The following is a 22,474-nucleotide window of genomic DNA, read 5'->3' as shown; positions in this document are numbered from 1 at the left end:
CACTCGGACGTGAGCTTGGAGTTATCACTCGTTAACACTAACAAGAAATTATCACCACCTTCATCGGCCAAATTAACACCAGCCACATCTTCCTCGTTACACTCAGCAGCTCTTTTATTTCGCAGTTTATAACAATCTGCTTTGACGTGACCTAACTTTTTACAATAGCGACACCTTTTGTCTCGTTTCTTTGATGCTACCAAAACGGAAGCTTGCCTATCTGCCTTGCTATCCAAACCAAACTCATTGTCGAGTTTGTCTCTACTCAACAAATGACCCTTCATATCTTCGAACGAGAGTTTTGTCTCTGGCATAAATCAAGGTCTCCCCGAAAAACTTATATAAATAGGGTAAAAAGCACAATAATAGCATAGCCTGATCTTCATCGTCAATATAAACCTCAACGTTCTTTAAATCATTTAAAATAGTAATGAATTGACTGATGTGATCTTTAAGAAGCTCACATTCGTTCATGCAAAACGTAAATAGATGTTGTTTCAACACTAAACAGTTAGCCAGAGACTTAGTCGCATAAAGAGTTTCTAACCTTTTCCACAATGCAAATGAGGTCTTCTCCATCAATACCTCCTGCAATACCGTATTCACGAGGCACAACTGGATTGCAGATAAGGCATTTTCATCAAGCTCTTCCCATTCTGTTTAATTTAGATTCTTAGGTTTTTTCCCGGTAACAACCTTTTTCAAGCCTGTTTGAACTAGAATTACCATTATCCGAACTTGCCATAAATTGAAATTTGTCTCACTATCGAACTTCTCAATTTCAAACCTTGTTGCTGCCATCTCTGAACGAGTTGATCTATAAAAAATTAAACTAGCTATGATACCACTTGGTAGAAATCAACCTGATTAAGCAACAAACAAGAAAAATAGTAGAAGAAATTGATAAATTAAACACACAAATTTAACGTGAAAAAACCCCTCCAAAGAGGATAAAAAACCACAGGCAAATATAATTTTACTATAATGGAAAAAGAACGAAGAGTACAAAAAATAGAGATAAAAATTAAATACCCGAAAACAAAGAACCCTCAAAACGTAAACACAAAATTCTCTAAATGTGTTATGAGTTCTAATCTCTAATGGGTGTATTTTCTGAGGTTGTAAAAGAGCTTATTTATAGGCTAAATTAGCAAGTCAAATAAACTATGCTAATAAATGCTAAATATATTATACTAATAAATACTAAATCTTCTAGAAAGAAAATATATTTTGTTTAACTTGACTTGCAAGCAATCTCTTAGAATTTAGATCACACAACTCTAACAATTATCATAAAATATATATTTTATTGTCATATTTATTTTAATATATTTTAATATTTACTATAAATATATTACAAAATAAATATATAAATAAAAGTTATAATAATTAATTATTTTTGTTGTATAAAAATTGAATTATATAATAATTTAATAACTATAAATAAATTTTATTATTATAAAAATTTATATGAATTAATTATAAATAAGTAGATATATGGACTATATCTAATGTAATTGTTTATTAATAAAATTTTTGTTTTAACATAAATAAAAAATTAATATATATTATTTAATATGGAATATAATTATTTATTTTACATATATAATTTAATATAATATGATGTCCTTAATAGTAATTTTTTTATTCTCACCTCATTGTTATTGATGTGTTTAAATCCGAACACACACCCTATCGTTGTTTTTAATCTCATACTACCGTATCTAATTTCATCGCTACAGTAACTAATCTCACCGCCACTACTGTTTTTAACATCTCCGAAAGTAAACGTATCACACATCCAAACTAAACATTAAATGAAGACTTTTAAATAATTTAATTATCATTTTATAACTTTTAAAATTAAATTATCAAAATATAAAATCACTAATAATTTAATAATTTTAAATATAATTTACCTTTATTATGAAGGGACCGCTCATCTCCGTATATTATCCCAAAAAGAACGTGTTTTTTTTAATGTGTGTTGCTACTACTGACTGGAAAGTGGATTAATGATTGAAAGGCAAAGAATCGGTGTTACTTTTTAAATGATAAAATATTTACTGAAATTAAATGCGCAATTCTCTTAATTTTTCCTTATTTTGGCATAAACCCAAAATTCTCTATTAATCCCTAATATCCCTTACATTTTGGCGGCTTTTTTATTAAACTAACCCAAAAAATAAATTAATTATCAAAATAACCCACCTTTTTAATTAAATACAAAAATAAACTGTTTTCTACAGTAAAAAGTAGTGGAGCCATATGATATGGTGCCACCACAATGCCACGTCAGCAAGGGGTGTTAAAAAATTATTTTTTGGTGGAGCCATATTGAATGGCGCCACCAGTATAAAATACCAGAGAAATACTTAAAGTTCTGAAAAAACAGGGGACTTAAAAAAAATTTACCATTTTCGGGTGGAGCCATTCTAAATGGCGCCACCACTTTTTTGTCTTCTGACACATTTTTGTTTTCTTTTCCTTTTATTTTCATATATCATTTTTGATTTTTTTACTTTTTTATTTTGTTCATTAATAAATTGTATCTTTTTATTTTTTTTACTTTTTTGATTTTTTTTCTTATTTCATTTTTTTTATTTTGTTTTATTTTTTATTATTAACTTTAAAAAATTTGTAATGTATATTTAAAATGTTTTATAATATTTTTTAAAATTTTAATTATTATTTTTAAAAATATTTTTTAACTTTAGATATGTATTTGTGAAATTAATTTTTATATATTTTAAAAATGTATTTTTAAAATTAATTTTTTAAAATTTTAAATATTAATTTTTAAATATTAACCATATTTTTAATAATAAAAAATCATTTAAACTTTTAAATTTTTTAAATACAATTTCTTTAATTTCTTTTTACATTTTTTTAACTTTTTTTAATTTTTGAAAAGTTTGGGGCACCTTAATAATAAGTTTTCAATTTTCTGGTGGAGCCAGTTCAAATATTAAACATACATTTCAAATTGTTTGTAAAATAAAATTTAAAAAATTGTATGTAAAATTAATAAAGTATTAAACATACATTTCAAATATTATAAAACTAATAATTTCAAAACTAATTTGAAAAATATATATTTAAAATTTATAAAAAAATAATTTCAAAAATATATATCTAAAGTTAAAAAATAATTTTAAAAATAATAATTAAAATTTAAAAAAATTGTAAAACATTTTAAATATACATTACAATTTTTTTAAAATTAATAATATAAATTAAATAAACAAAATAAAATAAGAAAATAATATAAAACTTAAAAAAGAAAAAAATTAAGAAAAAGACAAAATTTAATAAAAAAGTAAAAAAAAGGGTGGCAGAAACTGGTGGCGCCGTTTGAAATGGCTTCACCAGAAATGAAATTTTATTATTAAGGTACCCCAAACTTTTCAAAAATTAAAAAAAAGTTAAAAAATTTAAAAAGAAATTAAAGAAATTGTATTTATAAATTTTAAAAGTTTAAATGATTTTATATTATTAAAAATATGGTTAATATTTAAAAATTAATATTTAAAATTTTAAAAAATTAATTTGAAAAATATATTTTTAAAATATATAAAAAATTAATTTCACAAATATATATCTAAAGTTAAAAAAATATTTTTAAAAATAATAATTAAAATTTTAAAAAAGTATTATAAAACATTTTAAATATACATTACAAATTTTTTAAAATTAATAATAAAAAATAAAACAAAATAAACAAAATGAAATAAGAAAAAAAATATAAAAAGATACAATTTATTAAGGAACAAAATAAAAAAGTAAAATAAAAGAAATATGAAAATAAAAGAAAAAAACAAAAGAAATATGAAAATAAAACAAAAAGAAAACAAAAAGGTGTCAGAAGGCAGAAAAGTGGTGGCACCATTTAGAATGGCTCCACCCGAAAATGGTAAATTTTTTTTAAGTCCCCCATTTTTCAAAACTTTAAGTATTTCCCTGGTATTTTATACTGATGGCGCCATTCAACATGGCTCCACCAAAAAATAATTTTTTAACACCCCTTGCTGGCTCCACCACTTTTTACTGTAGAAAACGGGTGATGTTTGTATTTAATTAAAAAGGTGAGTTATTTTGATAATTAATATATTTTTTTGGGTTAGTTTAATAAAAAAGCCCATTTTGGCTCTTCTCTTTTCGTTTTACCATTTTTTTAGGCTTAAATACTCATTTAGCCTCTCAAGTTGTCACTTTTTAAATTTTATCCTATATTCTTTTATAACAACATTAAATTTGATACATATGACGACCACATGTCAATTATGATGGCATTCTCTAAATATTATTTACAAATTATAAAAAAATCTAAAAATATATGTAAAATTAATTAAAATTAAAGAGGAATTACTACATTCATTTAATTAAAAAATATTATTATTTTTTAATTTTCTTTTTCCCTGACAAAAGCAACTTCATTTTAACCAAAAACAAAAGCACATCGTCATAATCTTCTTCTCCACCTCCACCCATTTTTTCCTTCTATTATCATCATTTCAGCATTTCCCTAACAACAAAAGCTACCAAACCAGTATTATTATGAATTTTTATTTATAAAAAATAATAATAATTTTCTTTATAAATTGTGGCGTTTGAAAGGGAGAAAGTTGCATGTGATGGAGTTGGTTGATTGGTTGTTTGGAGAATATGCACATCTACGAAAGTAAGTCGTGTTTCGATTTTCGAATTTGAGCCAACTTGCTCTTGCCCGTTGTTCTCAGAACAGTTCTTCTTTGTCTGCTTCCATATTTAGCGCAAGCTTGACTTCATTTAACAACATTAAATAACTTTCATTAGGGTCGACTGAATTCAACTCTTCCAACTAGGAATTCAACTCCGTAACATTTAGCTTCCTTTATTGATGATTCTCATTTGCCCACCTACTTAATTTCATTCATAATTTCACCAACTTTGTCGAAACACCCAATCTAGACGACTCCTGAAAGTTCCTAATATGTTCCTTACATGTATCCTCAAGTACCCAATCAACACTAAGTTGGAACCAATTTTGTTCCCTTACCATCCAGCTCCTATCATTACTTATAGTATCAACCAACACCGGACAGTGATCAGAAAAAACATAAGTGAGATACTTAACATTATAACCCGAAAAAGTCCTTACCAAGCTAAGTTTGCCACCCCCGATCCAACTATTCCCGCACATTATTTTCTTGTAGGCATCCTTTTTCCCAAGTAAACCATTGACCTAAGAACCCCAAGTCACTTAGATCACACTCATCAATAGCCATCCAAAACCTTTCCATTCTCTATTCCTTTTTAAGCCGTCCCCATCGCTTCTAGAAAGAATACATGTTCTCATTAAAATCTCCCAACACCAACCACTGTAGTGAAGTATCCGTACCTAACATTTTTAAAAGGTTTCATGATTTGTCTCTTCTTCTCTCATTTGAAGCCCCATAAAACCCAGTACACCTCTATTTATTTGCCTCATACCCTTCATCAATCTCAACATCAATATGTGAAACCAAGTAGCTCCATAGCTGAACAATACACCCATTATTCTAACCTAAAAACAATCCACCTCTAGAACCCTTCGCATCAACCTCTATACCGTTAGAAAACTCACACATTTCTCTAATCCACTTCATTCTCCTAGCACTTAACTTTGTTTCAATTAGAAACAATATCTAGGGCTTTATCCATCTCAGTTTGTTCTTGAGACGTCTAATCTGTTGTGGATGCCCCAAGCCACAGACATTCCAACTAAGGATTTTCATTGTTCTTGATCGGCCTACTTGAAAGCGGGAGTCGATAATTCATTAGAAACACCCACCTCTATCAAACTCACATTAACATTACCATTCAGATTCCCTGCATGAGTACATTGTCTCTTCTTTCCATCAACCACCTCCAAAAGGTTATCCTCTATGTCCGAACCTAATTCCATACTCACGTCCAAATTAGTCCTTCCAAACACTCCCTCATTACCCATCTAATTTAGGAATTGCATCTCACCTACCCCTTCCACCCAAATTTCCTCCCTGAAGTCTCCTTTTGTAACCATTTACTCACAATCACTAGCCCATCCTTGATGCCTTCTTTAACGAAATATCCCACCTAAACTCCACCACTTGCGTCCCAAATGTTACCCGCATCAAACAGAAGCCCTCCCCATGACCAAGCTTCCCACACAAAAAGCAAAACAACGTTAGTTTCTCATACTGAAAATAAGCAAAAACTGAACAATTTTGACCCAACACAATCCGCTTCAGTGGAATCCGAACATCTACTTTCACTCGTATTCTCATAAACCTACTGATTCCCTTTGAGATCAAAGCAGTGTCATACTCCATAAAAGTACCAATGAAATTCCCAAACTGGCATGCCATACCCTTTGACATAAGTCCCATTGGTAGATTGTGGATCTGAGCCCAAAAAATCGAATAATTTAGAGACACTTCTAAAAGGTCCTCCCCTTGCTCCAGTTTGTGAAAAATAATCAAATGTCTATTAAATGTCCACGACATACCTTCACTCACCTTCTTCAAATCTATCTCATAATAAAATCGAAACAAGTACCTCTTTTATCTGAAATAGCAGCTCCTCCCAATGGATGCCATAGATCTGCAAGCATATTCCTCATCAAAGGAAAGTGCACCACACTATCCGTTAACACCCTTCTTACCAAAAAAAAGCCTGTAATCCTCTTCAATCACATCTACATGCCCTTGCCCTTGGGATGGAGCTTTTTTTTCCTCAGGAATATTCAAGTTGGCCAGATCCTCCTCCATTTTACCCCTTAGCAAAACAAGCATTAGATCCGAATATCCCTACAAAATCGTTAAACCCTAGACAAACATCGAATAACGTAATAACCAGTAGACGAAACTGTGCTAACCTAGCAGACTTTTTTTGCAACTCTAATATATACATTTTTTATATGAATATAATCATGGTATCAAAATATGAATATATAACAAATTTTTATCGTATGAAAATTATATATTAATTTATAATACTCTTTAACACACAAAAAAACTATATTAAATATGGTTTTACTTAAGGTATGACATAAAACTTAGAAAGGAAAATCTTGACAAAATATAAGATGAATATGACAAAAAAATATAGAAATGCATAAATATTTCATAAAATGATAAAATCAATAAATTGCATGTAAAAATCATATAAATATAAAATACCTTAAATACATGAAAAAAATGCAAAACACTTAATATCTTTCAATATTTATACTATTATTACCAAGTACCAACTCGGTGAAGAGAATTACAAAAATACATATCATGTATAAATAAATTATAATATTCTGAAGGTAATTTTTTCTTTTTATATTTTTAATAAAATCAATAAAACTTTTACATATAGTTAGATTTGAATCCATGTCACCAACATATTTAGAATCTTTTCTTTACAACGTTAACCAAAGATTCATTTTAAATTTCTTTTTTTACATTTCAATGGTATTATACAAATTATTTGGCCCATATTGTTTGTATATATAGATAGTTTTGTTGATTGAGTTTGTGCCACAAAACATCTCGATACCAACTCAAGAAAAATGACAATAAATAAATTAAAGCTCATTTAATATTATATGATTTATTTACTTATTAAATTTCATTTTACTCACAATTTAAACTTATTTTTTATTTTAATTTGATACACATTATCGATGTTATTATATTTTTATACCTTACATTTCATTATTTATTATATGCTATTTTTAAATACACACTTATGTTCTAAATACGTGATTGTCACACACATATGTTATGGGCAGCATATCAAAACTCGTGAGGAATGCATACAAAATGTCCCATGGAGGTCAATTTATAAAATGGGGATCATTAAACCTACTTGAACTGGCTCGACTTATGGAACATGTTAAAAAAACCATATATTTGAAGCATTTGTGGTCCAATGAAGCACTTAGGGGGAATTAAGGTTGCCATGGTAAATATGGAAACTAAATTTAGAAGATTTGTAATCTTATAAGATTTGATTTTCTAATCTTAAGGAATGTTAAAATCCCTTAAGAATCCCAATAGTAGATAGGCTTTAATTTCAACTATCGATGTAAAGTAAATTGTTCCGTTGGATCTGGGGAAGCTCGACTATAAATAGAGGTTTTCCCCTTTATTTGTAATCATCCCATTGTACTTCATTATTAGGTAATAGAATATTTTAAGAGCATTTACTCAAACACCTTGTGAGTGTTGCTTTCTTGTGGTTTTTTCTGTTCTCTCATTGCTTCTTTGTTTTTCAATTGCTTTCACTTTATATTTGGTGCCTCGAAAAATTTCTATTGTAAATTCTCACTTTTTGAGAGCTAAGCTGACTTAAGGGAATTTCAATCCAAGAATTCGCCTAAAGTTGCATGGATTGCCAGACTAAAATTCTAGCCTCATGACAGTTGGTATTATAGCTAAGGTTTGAAGGTGTCAATCAAGATGAAGAAAGGAATAAATGATCATATTGAGCCTAGAGAGACTCGTGGAGGGGGTAGGAAAGCTAACTGATTGAGGGATATGCTGGCAAATTTGAAAAATCGAGTGGTGATCTGCCATAATTTGATACATCAAATTAGGCTTTCCATTACACTTATTAAGCTTATTCTCGAGCAATTTGAATGTATTTTCCGTGCTTTTACCTAGTTTTAATTATTTACTTTAATAAGTGGATTAGTACATTTTATGCAACTATTAAAACCCAATTTGGTCAAATAAGTTGTAGGGACCCTAATGATTGATTGAGTGTTTTAGAGAGTCAACAATGTCCCAAATGTGAACAAAGACATCACCTAGAAAAGGGATATCCTAATATCAAAGCATAGAAGTCGTGATACCCCCTCTGACAGTGTTGAAATGGAGAGGATTGAGGCCATCTACAGTGGTGTCGCGATACCAGCCTTAGATATCGCAATACTCAAGCTCCCAATGATCTTTCATGTCAAGACTGACGTGGGTATCATGATACCAAACCATGTTATCGTGATATTCTTGACGAAATGAGACAAAAAATGACTGTAGGGGTAATCCTTGTCCAACTTCAACACTAATCAAATTTAGATGCTAAAGGGCATTTTGGTCACTAGAAATTGGGTTGTAATTAGATTAAAATCCACTTTTGGCTGAGAAAAAAGAGAGAGCTTTTAGTTTAGTTTTTCTTACATCTCTTTAATTTAAGTTTAGGGTTTTCTTTTTCATCTTTTTAAGGTTAGTTTACTTTTATGATTTTTTTAGTTTCTTAGTGGTAGTTAAGTTAGTTGTTACTGTAGCTTAGTTTTATTTACTTATTTAGTGCTTCAAACCTTTGTGTAATTTTAGTTTACTCCTTAGTTTTAATATAACTCGATTTCATTTTGGTTTGATTGTTAAAAATATGATTTTAAGTGTTCTTTTACATTTCCATTGCTGCCATTTTCATATCTTTAAGCTTTTCTCATTTTTATTGTGTTTGCCATTAATGTTCATTTACTTCTTTATTGGGATTTTGGTTGCTTAAATATGATTAAGGGTGGCTAAATCTAAGGTGGTTGGTTGATGAAAATATTGTCTAGTTAATTTTTGGTATAAGGACTAGATCACAAAATTTAGACTAAATCTAATAGACTTCAAAACTTAGGATTGGCGCTCCTAAGGGAAAATTGAGATAAGTGAGACTGAGATGAGATCTTATCAAGCAGCAATTCGATCGTCCCAAGTTAGTTTTGTGAGTTTGAGGGATAAAATAGACTAATTTGTCTAACTTGGTGAAATTGAGGCCGAAAGGTAAAATAAAGGCAGTTTAGGAGTATTAGTGATTTAGATCCCTAATTCACAGGTTAATCAACAACATAGAAATCAACCAACCATTGTTTGTTATTAAGTTAGTTTTGTAATACTTCTAGTTTTACAATTTGGTTCTTTTGCGTGTTAAGTAGTTAATTAGAGCAATTCACCTTCAAATTATGTTTCGCTATAATATAGAAATTAGCAAGTAGCTAACTAGACTCCTTTCTTGTATGCTTGTTGAATAGAAATCATTAAATTGTAGACTCTTTTGGGTTCGATCCTTAGAATACTCCAGTGTTCTACTGTAACAATACAAATATTACAACTGATTTGTCACACTTGTAGGTATCACAATATTTATAACTGTAATAATGTTTATTTCTCAGCCACGGTGTTCGCGCACCAGTAGCTGAAGTGGTAAAATAGTCCATCTCGAGGAATTTATGAGGGATGTGAGAAAGACACTCAAGGTAGTTGAAGGACACATCAATGGGTTGGACTTGATGGAGCTATTCAGGGAATTTGTGTTGAAGACTCTAGATTTTAATATGAAAGCGATGTGAGGGATGCTTAGTTCCATCACAAATATGGTGATAGCTTTGAATAGGGAAACTAAGGCCACTAAAAAGGATTTGAGCACAAGAATTGATGAGTTTGAGGGAAAGCTCGCTATGTGTCAAGTCGTCGTGGGTAAAGCGGTGTTGGGTGCAACAATAAACCACGAGATAGATATGTTAAAAACAAAGAAGTTTAAAGGGGAAAGGTTCTCAAGAAAAGTGGACAACTTATGGGAGATGGAGCAATACTTCTGTACTGTGGGCATCAAGAATAATGATGCAAATGTAAATATTGTTTCTATATATTTTACTGATTTCACTTTATTATAGTGGCGTTGTAAGTCTATAGATGAAAGTTGTGGTCAAGCCACAATTAAGACTTGTGAGGAGTTCTGAAAATAATTCAAGGAGCAATTTTCCCTACAATATGCTGAGAAGGAGGCTTAAACTAAATTGCATCAATTCTCGTAACAAGGCACAATTAGAGAACATGTGAAGGAGTTCAGTAAACTGATACTCCACGAATTTGAGCGAGAAAGAAGCATTCTTCTATTTTATAGATGGGTTGAAGTTGTAGGTGAAATAGGAATTGAAACGCCAAGGGATCCAAGAATTGTCCCAAACCATGATCGTGGCAGAGTCTTTAATCGAGTTTGTTCCAAAGAAAGACAAGTTTGAGTCTTTCAAGGCCAAAGAGAAGAGCAATAGTGGGAAGATGAAAAAGGACATGTAGAGTATAGCAACGCTAATTGTGGCACTAGGAAACTACATAATCAGAAAGGGAAACCCAACAATTAGCCGAAGGAAAAGAAGAGTGAGATACAATGCTTTTTATGTTGTGGGTCGCATAAGACGTAGACCGCCCATAATAATTCGAGTTTGCTGTGATCAACAAAGAAGAAAAAGTAGAGCCCGATAAGAAAGGCTATTAAATCTTGGATAAATGATACTCAAATCTACTAAAGTGAAGAATGATAATAAAAAGAAAGGGTTAATGTTTGTAGACATCAACATCATAGGTCAAATGAAGAACCCCCTTGTTGATACGAGGGCATCTGACTTATTTATATCAGAAAAAGATGTAGGTCAACTTAGTCTTTCAATTAACAAATCGACTAAAAAGATCAAGACGGTTAATTCCAAAAAGGTCTAAACTGTGGAAGTAGCATAAGGAGTTGAGCTACAAATTGACGATTGGAAAGACAAGAAAGATTTCGAGGTAATTCACTTAGATGATTATGAATTCGTGCTTAACTTAAATTTTCTTGATAGGATTATTTTTTTGTTGGTTCCTTTGTCGATTGTATTTGTATCCTGGATACTCGTCAACAACAATGTGTTGTGTTAGTGAGTTGTGAAGAGAGGGGTGGAACCAAGGTACTGTCTGCAATCCAGCTAGCCAAAGATGTTCATTGTGGTGAGAACATCAACTTGGTAGATTGGAGTATTACGAAGACCCCTTAGAAATGATAAAGGTGCGGTAAAATAATGTAAAGCTTGTTGAGCTATCAGTGGGGTTACCACCTATCAAAGAAGTGTGTTGTGCATCAAACTTTAGGGGGAAAGTGGTGATGCAAACTAGGTAGTCAGAAAGAGTAAATGCAATGAGTGAGATATAACTCAAACATTTATCTAGTGTTTTGCATTATGATTTACCATTGGCTTAGTAAAGACACAAGTACCCTTTCAAAGTTCTGAAGCGGGTAAGCCAGGGGCATACAAACAGAGTTGGTGGGAATACTCAAGGTTAACTCAGTGTTTAATGTAGGCATGTTGGAGCCTATTTGTGCAGATCAAGAGGATCGCCATCGAGGCAAGTCATAATGTAGAAAAGTAAGATCAGTGGGATCTTACAAACGAAATATATTAAGGAGAGGAATACTTCGAGTTAGGCGACGAAAAAAGCTGTGGCAAATGTTTCGAAAGGCAGAACTACTTGACAAAGAAGCTAGTTGGGAAATGGCAGAGGTATTGAGAAAATTTCAAGGCGAGTCAAACTAGTGTCATCATAAGAACATGACGAAGGCACCGCGAAAATGGATGGGGTAGAATGTCATGGTTCGCAAATTAAAGCACGTGACGAATGCGTAATGAGCATCCCATAGAGGTCAATTGATTAAATGAGGCTCGTTCGACCTACTTGAACTGGCCAAATTCGTGGAACATGTGGAGAACCCCACCTACTTAATGTTTTGGTGGCCTAGTAAAGCATTTAAAGAAAATTAGGATTGTCATGGTAAATATAGAAACTAATCTTAGAAGATTTGTAATATTATAAGATTTAATTTTGTAATCTTAGATGATTGTGTAAACCCCTTAAGAATTTCAATTTAGATAGACTTTAATTTTGGCCATTATTGTAAAGCAAACTGTATCGTTAGATCTAGGGAGCTTGGCTATAAATAGAGGTCTTCCCCCTAATTTATAATCATCCCATTGTACTTCATTCTTGAGTAATAGAATAATCTGAGAGCATTTATTCAGACACCTTGTGAGCGTTGCTTTCTTGTGGCTTCTTCTGTTCTTTCGTTGCATCTTTGTTGTTGACTTGCTTTCTCTTTATTATTGGCACCTTGGAGAAATTTCTACCACAAATTTTCACTTTTCGATAGTTAGGTTGACTTAAGTGAATTTAAACCTAAAAAATTACCTAAGATCGTATAGATTACGAGACTAAAGTTGTAGCCCCATTACACATACACATAAGAAAAAATTTCTAATATTTATTATTTTATTTTTTTATTATCTCTTCAAAATGACATTATTAACCTGCAGTAATTTTCAATAAACTATATTAGTTGTCAACCATACATTGGATTTGCTTAATTTAAAATTCTCATTCAATTAGGGAACAATTTTATAGAAACTTTAGATTATAGGCAAAGAATAACATCCTCTTTTTAAGTTCGAAATCCGGTAAAAATACCATTATGCATGGAAAAGATGTGCTCACAAATGTCTCGCTCTCTCTCTCTCTCTTTCTAATAATGCAAAAATTGGAGACACAATAAAATCCCCTGCCCCACTCAATGCCCGTTATAATAAGATAATGCCACAATTTTTTTTTTTGAGGTTGTAAAACATTTTCCTTTTTAAATTATTTATTACTTGAAAAAGAATAGAAATTAAAAGAAAAGAAAATTATAATAATAACTTAAAATTTAAATTAAATTCATCATAATATTTTTCAATAATATCTAAAGTATTAAACCAAAAAATTAACTTTTTCATGGATTAACTTTTTATATTTATTTTTGCATATATAAATCATATAATAAATATAATATGTATTGTATAATTAAAAATATATATATTTAAATAGATTTTTTAAATGATTGGATTATTCGTCTAAATCTAAAGACTTTTTCAAATTTTGGGAGAGTTTCTGCAAAAATTTTAAGATATAAAAATTGAATTTGGACAGAAAAAATTAGGTTCAGTTAAAATATGAAATGAACTTAGGTGTCAATATTCAAAACCCAAGTTTGATACAGCTTGACTAATTTTCAATTATGTACTATATCATTTTTCATTTAGTTTATATATATATATATTATAGCATATAAAGAATTAAATATATTGTACTATAATGTAAATACTAATAGTATATTAAGTTATTTATGTTTAGAAATTTAATAAACGAAATGCATATAATGGTAGTAAATATATATAATTAATTATTATATTTTAAAATTAAAAAAATATGAGTGAATCTAAACGAGTTTGAGTTAATCATTTATAAATATAGATAAATTTCGACAAAATTTGACGCTCATGTTTCAAAATAGATTAGGCTTAGATAATTATATATGATATGGACATCATACATAAGCCAAGCAAAAATTTGATCCAATTCAAAGCATGAAGAAGTTTAAATTTGTTATATAATTATAATAATATATATAATAATCCAGCGTGAAGTCCAATCCTATCAACCCCTATATATATATATATATATTTCTAAATATCCTCTTTGGGGGACGGCACTTCGTACACTGCATTTTTGTTATCTTTTTCTTCTTTGCTCCTTCACGAAAACACATTTTCTCTCTTTCTCCACTATCGTTGATATCGTGTATCAACAAAATTTAAAACTAATTTCAATATTTTTCAAATTTTATTATTCAAATTCAATATATCAAGTAAGAAAAGAAAACCAAATCAACGAAAAAACAAAAGTTCATTTAAGAATTGTAAAAACTTAACTATTAGACTAATTGATATTTATTTTTCTATTCTATGAATTGAAAAATATTATGAATTGAGTTATTTTATTTTTATTATTATAACTGCCATTTTATTTTATTTTCTAATAAATAAATTAAAAATAAATTATAATTTTAATGAGGAAAACGCTTTTTCTATAAAAGAAGAATGAGTTACAATTTATAATAAATTTTAAAGAATGCGAAAATGAAACTTAAAATAATTAAGAATGAAGAACAATGTCGCGTAGTTTTAGACGCAACTACGATAAATGTACGATGATGCATGGCACCAGAAAAAGGTTAGAATAAAAAAATGTGGAAAAAATTGTGCTCACAAAAGGACTCTTGCTCCATGTCGCTCTATATAGCTGTGACCATGTTCGTTTTGTTCAGGCAAGCAGAAGACAGCAACTTGTAATATTAAATCCAGTTGTTATTTTTAAGACATGGATTACTCCTCTTTCACCAATACTTCCTATCAAATTTATCAGCTGCCTTCATGAAACAGATCCCATGATATGGCTGTTGTCTCTACACTGCTTGTTTCACTCCCTTTACCACTTGTTTTAATGCTGCTTGTCTTTGCAGACCTTGTGGTTGTCAAACTAAAAGGCAGTATTTGTAACGCCCCAAAAATCCTTTATAATTTATTTTTGTATGTTTGTGATACAAATACATGTCTATTTCAATAGTTAAGTATTCTCGTAAGTGTTTGAGAGGATTCAAGTTTTGTTTTCAATTAAATAAACCCCTATCTCCAATCAATAGGCTTATAAATAATTTATAAATGTTGGTAAAACATATTAGAATGGGCTTGCTAGTCTAGTGGTTAAGTGGAGAGTTAAGTAGTTGGAGGTCTGGGGTTTGAACCTCTGTGCCTTCAAAAGGGATTTATTTTTACAGCTTGGTCGTGGAAGAGTTGTGTTTGACCGAAATTCTGCAGAGTTTGGGTAGGATTTGAATTCGGTGGTTGAGAAGATTGTGTTCGAGTGATATGGGGAGAAAAATGTGGAATGAGGAGTTGTGATAGAACCGAAATTAGTCGTGGCAATTCGGCCACTCTTCCTCATTCTCCCAAGTTTTCTTTCCTAATAGTTTTTCCTTCTCTGCTTATAGTTTCATTGCCGAATTTGTTTGCTGCTCCAAACTCATCCTTTCGCTACCGATTTTCTACTTTCTATCACTACCTATTCATATTTTTCTTTTTGTTATTTTATTCACCGTAGTTGCTTTCTTTTTCTTCTCCCCGTAAACCTCTGTCGAATCTTTCCCATTATTTTTGGTCTCCTTTTTATGATTGTTGTTGAATTCTTGTTCTTCCCCACTCCAAATTTTCGGTTTCTCTCTAAAAAGGGGAAATCGTCGTTGGATTCTTCTCTGTTCCCCTTGGCCGAATTTCTATTGATCTTTTCCTTCTCTACTGTACTTTTTCTTTTACTTGCTGCCCAATTTGGTATTTGACTCGTCATCAAATTCTCAGTTGTCGCGACTCGTTATATCGGTGCCTTTGTGCATTTTAGGTAAGGTTGGTAAGAGTGGACACTATTTTAGATTGATGACTCTTTTTCTATTGGAGATTTAAATCGTGTTTAGGTAACCGATAATTGACTGTGGAGGTTCGTTCGGTGCTGAAGAAGTGAGAAATCACCATCGTTCATTCAAGGATGTATCTATAAGTTTGGCATTTAGTCATCGTGTGCCACTTCGTTAAAGTTATCGGCAAATAACTTAATTGACGTGTTAAAGATCAATAATAAGTGCTAGAGTACTTGTGGTTGCACTACCTTCGAACCAATACCAGGTGTGTAAACACGACTCTAGGAATAGAGATCGGCGAAAAGCCGAAAAATATGAAAATTGATGCCACACGGGCGTGCGACCGCCCGTGTGGTAGGCCGTATGATCGACGAAGCAGGCCATGTGCGATTCATGAGCTGAGCCGAATTAGGCTGAGTGGGCCCTACGAGCATATGGGCCCCACATGGGTGAACCACACCAGCATGTGGGATTATTGGGACATGCTGTGTGATCCACACGACTAAGGCCATTTTTGGGCCTTGTGGGCCACACGGGCGTGTGGGCCCACATAGGCAAATTACATGGGCTTATGGGTCATTTTCACTGTTTGATTGCTAAGGTTGCACGGGTTGCCCGAGTCGACTGTGGACTTACTATAGGGTCGGTAAGATTACCCAGATCCCTAATTGACTGAATGACTTTTATATCCATGTACTTTATGTATATACATGTACGACTGTATTTTGAGCATGCTGTTAAAACTGTATTGAATATATATATGATACCATGATTTGGCATGACATGATTGTATGATACATTGCATGGGGATGGGTTTATATTGATCAAAGGAAGTGTACTAAAAGGCTACAAGCCTAACTTACTGGAGTTCAGTTGCAAACTATTATTTAATGCCGCATTTGGTACTTTTTGAAGTGTAGGGATGGGTAGGTTGATAATATCCCACATAGAGTGTTGGGTTGGACGGAGATGGAGTGTAGAGGCTAGCTGGGTAGGACTTAGATACTGTATAATTTGATATTGTACTGTTTACTGGTACTGTAATGGGCCAAGGCCCAAATACATGACTGCCTCTGTACTGAGATGAATTAAAGCCCAAGCTGATACTGTCACTGATTCTGAAAAGGGCTTAGGCCCAAACTGTGTTTGTCTTCTATCTGTCTGTTTGTTTTATATGGGATTACACACTGAGTTTTCATAAACTCACCCTTTTGTTTTAACTGTACAGGTAATCCCCATACATAGGCGGATCGGTGTGGCGGAGGACTCAACGATGGCCACAGGACTCATTTCATTCTATATTAGTAATTAATTATAATTTTGATTTTATTTTGGGGGTATTTGCTGTAATAATGGCCTCTTTGGATTTTCACGAATTATTTGAGATTTTTATTGTTTTGATTTACAACTGTTAGTAATAGGGACAATCGAGTTTTCAAAAATCAAATATTTTTAACAAATTACACACGAATACACAAATTATTTTTAAAGCTTCCGCGATAAGTGATATTTTGAAAATTAATAACTTTCTGAAAGTAAATAACTTTTTAATGATGATTCATGTTTTGAAAATGAATGACACATCATAGAATCAATTAAAGGTAATAAAAAGAGGACTAATAGGAAAGAGGGTTTTTCTTTAATAACAACTTGTTTGATGAAAAACACTTCAATGTGACGTCGTCAGATTCAGCCATTACGTCCAGGTCGGATTTGAGGTGTTACAGTGTTACCACTAGAAAACAATCACCGCTCCCTCCGAGACCAATTCCATGGCCCATCATTGGGAACCTTCCTGAAATCTGGCAAAACAAACCTATCTTCAGGTGGATTCTCGGCCTCATGAAACAGCTTGGTACCGATATTGCTTGTATCCTCCTCGGACAAGTTCATGTCATCACTGTTACTTCTCCCGAAATTGCTAGAGAATTCTTGAAGAAACATAATTCGGTTTTCGCTTCCAGGCCGAAAATAATGGTATCCGAGTATGCTACTTGAGGTTTCTTGTCAACAGCTTTGGAGCCAGTGGGTGATCAATGGAAGAAAATGAGAAAAGTGATGGCTTTCAACGTTATAAACCCAGCAAGGCTTAGCTGGTTACTCCATAAAAGAACCCAAGAAGCTGATAACCTAGCTAAGTTAATTTACAACCAATGCATCAACCATGAAAACTTGCATGGCGGTGTTATAAACCTGATATTAGCCTTGAGGCAATATACGGGGAACATGATAAGGAGGATGATGTTCAACAGAAGACACTTTCGGAAAGGTAGAAAAGATGGAGGACCTGGATATGAAGAAGAACAACACGTTGAATCACTGTTTACAGTTCTCATGCACCTCAACAGTTTCATCCTCTTAGATTATGTGCCTTGGCTGAAGCCATTGGACTTGGAGGGCTATGAAAAGATTGTAAGTGAGGCTTTGAGAATTGTGAATGGCTACCATGATCCCCTCGTTAATGAGAGAATAAAAGAGTGGAGACAAGGGAAGATCAATGAACCTCAAGACCTGTTTGATTCTTTCATTTTAGCAAAGGATTTTAATGGGCAACCTGCACTTTCGGCTGAAGAGATCAAAGCCCAAATCACGGTGAGATTCTTAAAATTTATGGAAAATTGTTCAACGATATGGAATTGTCTTTCAACTAACTAGCATGTGTTTATAAAGTTACATCCCCACAAATATAAAGTTTTCTCTATTTGGAGTCTGACTTAAGTCAGACCTGAAATAATTCAGAGACGCTCAAAATTTATGTATTTATCAGTTTAGAATTTTTTTCCCCCTTGTATATGCAGGACTTAATGCTTGCAACAGTAGATAATCCAGCAAATGCAGTAGAATGGGCAATGGCTGAGATGCTGAACAACCCTGAAATTCTTTGATAAGCAATTGACGATATCGACGGTGTTGTCGGAAAGATTAGATTGGTTGAAGAGACTGACATTCCAAAACTCAACTACATTTGTCCAAGGGAAGCCTTTCAACTTCACCCCATTGCACCTTTCAACGTTCTCCATGTCTCCAACGCTGACACCACTGTCGCCGGCTACTTCATCCCTAAAGGCAGTCGTGTCTTGATCAGCTGTCGAGGCTTGGACCCGAAAGTTTGGGAGGAGCCGTTGGAGTTCAAGCCCGAGAGACATTTGAAAGATGAGTGGGGCAGTGGCGGAGTTGAACTAACAGAGAATGAACTGAGGTTCATTTAGTTTGGGACCGGAAGGCAAGGGTGCATAGGCGTGGACTTGGGTCCGCAGTGACGATAATGCTGTTTGCGAGGCTGATTCAAGGTTTTACGTGGGAGGTACCGCCCAATGTAACCAAAATTGACCTCTTTGAATCCGAAGATGAGGCCAAACCATTGCATGCACTTGTTAAACCTCGCTTGTCTCCTGCCTTGTATACTCGGTTTTAGAAAGGATTACAAGTTTTTAGGCTGCATTATGTTTTCTTCATTCCAGCTATCTTGTATTTTGCCATTGTAGTGTGATTGATGTGAAAAATTAAGAAACCGAAATGAAAATTTGCACCCATCAACTTTATATTTCTAGATATTATGGGTTTCAGCTTTTTTGTTGCACACGTTTCTCGGTCATCATGGTGCTATATGCTCTCATTTTTTAACCGACACGATTTTGTTTATTGACATATCTAGAGATGTTTTTAGGTTGATTTTAGAGCATAGAGCTTTGCTTCTAGGTTCCGTACTAGTTTTACTGTTGGTGCTACTCACTGTTTCCACAGTAAATTGGTACAACTAATATCATTTTCGTATAGATGGAAATTTCAATTCATATCAATCATGTCAACTTATTTTAATCAATTATTGTCACACAGACCACAAATTATGATGCATCAAATCGATAAATGAATAATATTAAAAATTAAAAATTTATTTATTTATTTATTTTTATGCTAAAGATTTAATTGAAACATGACTAAAAATAAAAAGATCACACTATAATGTAAAATTTCTAAAAAAAATTATTTTTCATACATACTTTCACAATTAAAAGATAATACAAAATAAAATATAGTTAAAAAACCACATCCACATGATTTTGATTATGAAAGAAAATGCCTCTACTCACAACTCAACTTTTTTTATTAGAAAAATAGAAAGAGCTAAGTCCTTAAAATTTTATATTGAATGATGGATTATTATTAATTTTGAATTTATTTAAATAATAGATTTTTATTTTTTAAGTTATTAATGAGTATTTTATATAATTGTTGAATATTTTATATTTTAATTTTATTAATTATTATTAATTTAATATTTATAAATATATTTATATACATATATTAAATATTTTTTGAAAACATTGATAAATTCGAAATGATCCACCAAAACAAATCAATGTCTATTTGTATCAATTCCAGTAGAAAAATAGTGTGCCACCAATGCAATATTGACTATACCAATTAAATGTTATCCTTCTTTTTCTCTTCTATAGTTCATTTTGTTTTTATGAAACAACTTTGAACGTTACGAATTTGCAAATCAAAATTCAAATAGCTTTTTTCTCTGATCTCCGGCACTAACTGTCAAATTGACTTGGATCTAAGATACGTTCTTCTATTCATCAAAGGGTATTGATCCACCATAGTGATTGTCGAATTATCGCTTGAAACTCTCTAGTTAGACCCTTTTTTTAAGAAAAAAAACTTAACAACATAATGATTTAAATAAAAACTTTTGAATGGTTGAGTTAGGGCTCCTTTGGATACCCAGTTGCTTCCGATGAAGCATGTTTACTCTTGATTTTGGTGCAATCAGACCACATATACCCGTTTGAATGACAACAAATTGGCCCGTGAAAGATCTTTAAACACACTAGTAAGAAAGTTTTGGACTGGAGTGTCAAACACCAGTAAACAAGAAGCAACTACCGTGGGGAATATTTTTACCACTTTATCCTTTATATGGGTGTGAAAATAAGGCTTTTGAGCATCCAAATAAGTAAATTACAAATCTTATTATATAGTAATTAAATAAATTTTATTCTTTTATATGTTGATGTAGTAAATATATAAATTTATCATAAAATATATGTTTATTGTCATACTTATTTTAATATATTCTAATATTTATTGTAAATATATTTTAAAATAAATATATAAATAAAAGTTATAATAATTTATTATTTTTATCGTATAAAAAATAAATTATATAATAATTTAATTACTATAGATAAATTTTATTATTATAAAATTTTATATGAATTAATTATAAATAAGTAGATAAATGGACTATGTGTAATGTAATTGTTTATTAATAAAAATTTTGTTTTAACATAAATAAAAATAATAATATATATTATTTAATATGGAATATAATTTTTTATTTTACATATACAATTTAATTTAATGTAATATCCTTAATAGTAATTTTTTATTTTCACTTCATCGTTACAATGGTATTTGAATCCAAACACACACCCCATCGTTGTTTTTAATCTCATTACTACATCGTCTAATCTCATTGTTAGAGTAATTAATCTCACCACCACTGTTGTTTTTAACATCACCGGAGGGTAAACGCATCACACCCAAACTAAGCCTTAAATGAAGACTTTTAAATAATTTAATTACCATTTTATAAATTCTTAAAATTAAATAATCAAAATATAAATTTACTAATAATTTAATATTTTTGGATAGAATTTACCCAAATTATTATGAAGGGACCGCTCATTTCCGTACACTTGCCCCCCAAAAAATGTGTTTTTTTAAATATGTGTATTTTCCCCTAGAAAAGGAAACATGGTTTTTTAAATATGTGTGTGGTGTTGCTACTTGCTAGTGTCACGGGGCTAGACCTTTCGTCTCGCAATCTGTATGATCTTAGGCGAGCCACTCGTCCAAACTGGCCTAAGTCAGCTTTTACACCCAAAAATGAGGATTCCTTAAGAATTCCTCCAAGGCACCAATTTGTATAATGGAAACAATTGTGCCAAAAGAAGCTACAAATAAGCAAAAGAAAGCCAAATAAAAAATGCACACAAAGTGTTTGAGTAAATGCTCAAAGAATTCTATTACCCTTAAGAATTCAACATACAATGGATGATTTACAAATGAGGGGGAGGCTCTCTATTTATAGTTGAGCTCCCCCAAAATTGACAATCAAAATACATTTACGTCTACGGACGAGATTAACGATATCCCATGATATAAAGGATTTACAAGATATGCCTTATCAAATCTAATCTAATTTTTACAAGATATGATTCCCTCTATCTTCTAAGATTAGTTACCCAAAATAGCCTAAGTTGCCATATCTTCATTATTGGGCCAACCAGTCTTCAATCTGACAGGCTTCTCCAACAATTCCTGGAATTGGGCCAATTTTCATGAGCTAAATGATCCCCATCTAATCGATCGACCTCTATGGGACGTA

The 22,474-nt window shown here is 31.6% G+C and overlaps 1 pseudogene; it reads left to right on the top strand.

Moving 5' to 3' along the window:
* The first annotated feature begins 10,360 nt into the window (after positions 1–10,360).
* LOC107895469 (phenylalanine N-monooxygenase-like) lies at positions 10,361–19,489 on the top strand (annotated as a pseudogene).
* Positions 19,490–22,474: the final 2,985 nt, after the last annotated feature.

Source organism: Gossypium hirsutum, chromosome A10 (genome assembly GCF_007990345.1).
Source record: "Gossypium hirsutum isolate 1008001.06 chromosome A10, Gossypium_hirsutum_v2.1, whole genome shotgun sequence".
In the NCBI taxonomy this organism is placed as follows: Eukaryota; Viridiplantae; Streptophyta; class Magnoliopsida; order Malvales; family Malvaceae; genus Gossypium; species Gossypium hirsutum.
The sequence above is the reverse complement of the archived record's forward strand: the minus strand, read 5'-3'. Positions and strand labels throughout refer to the sequence as shown.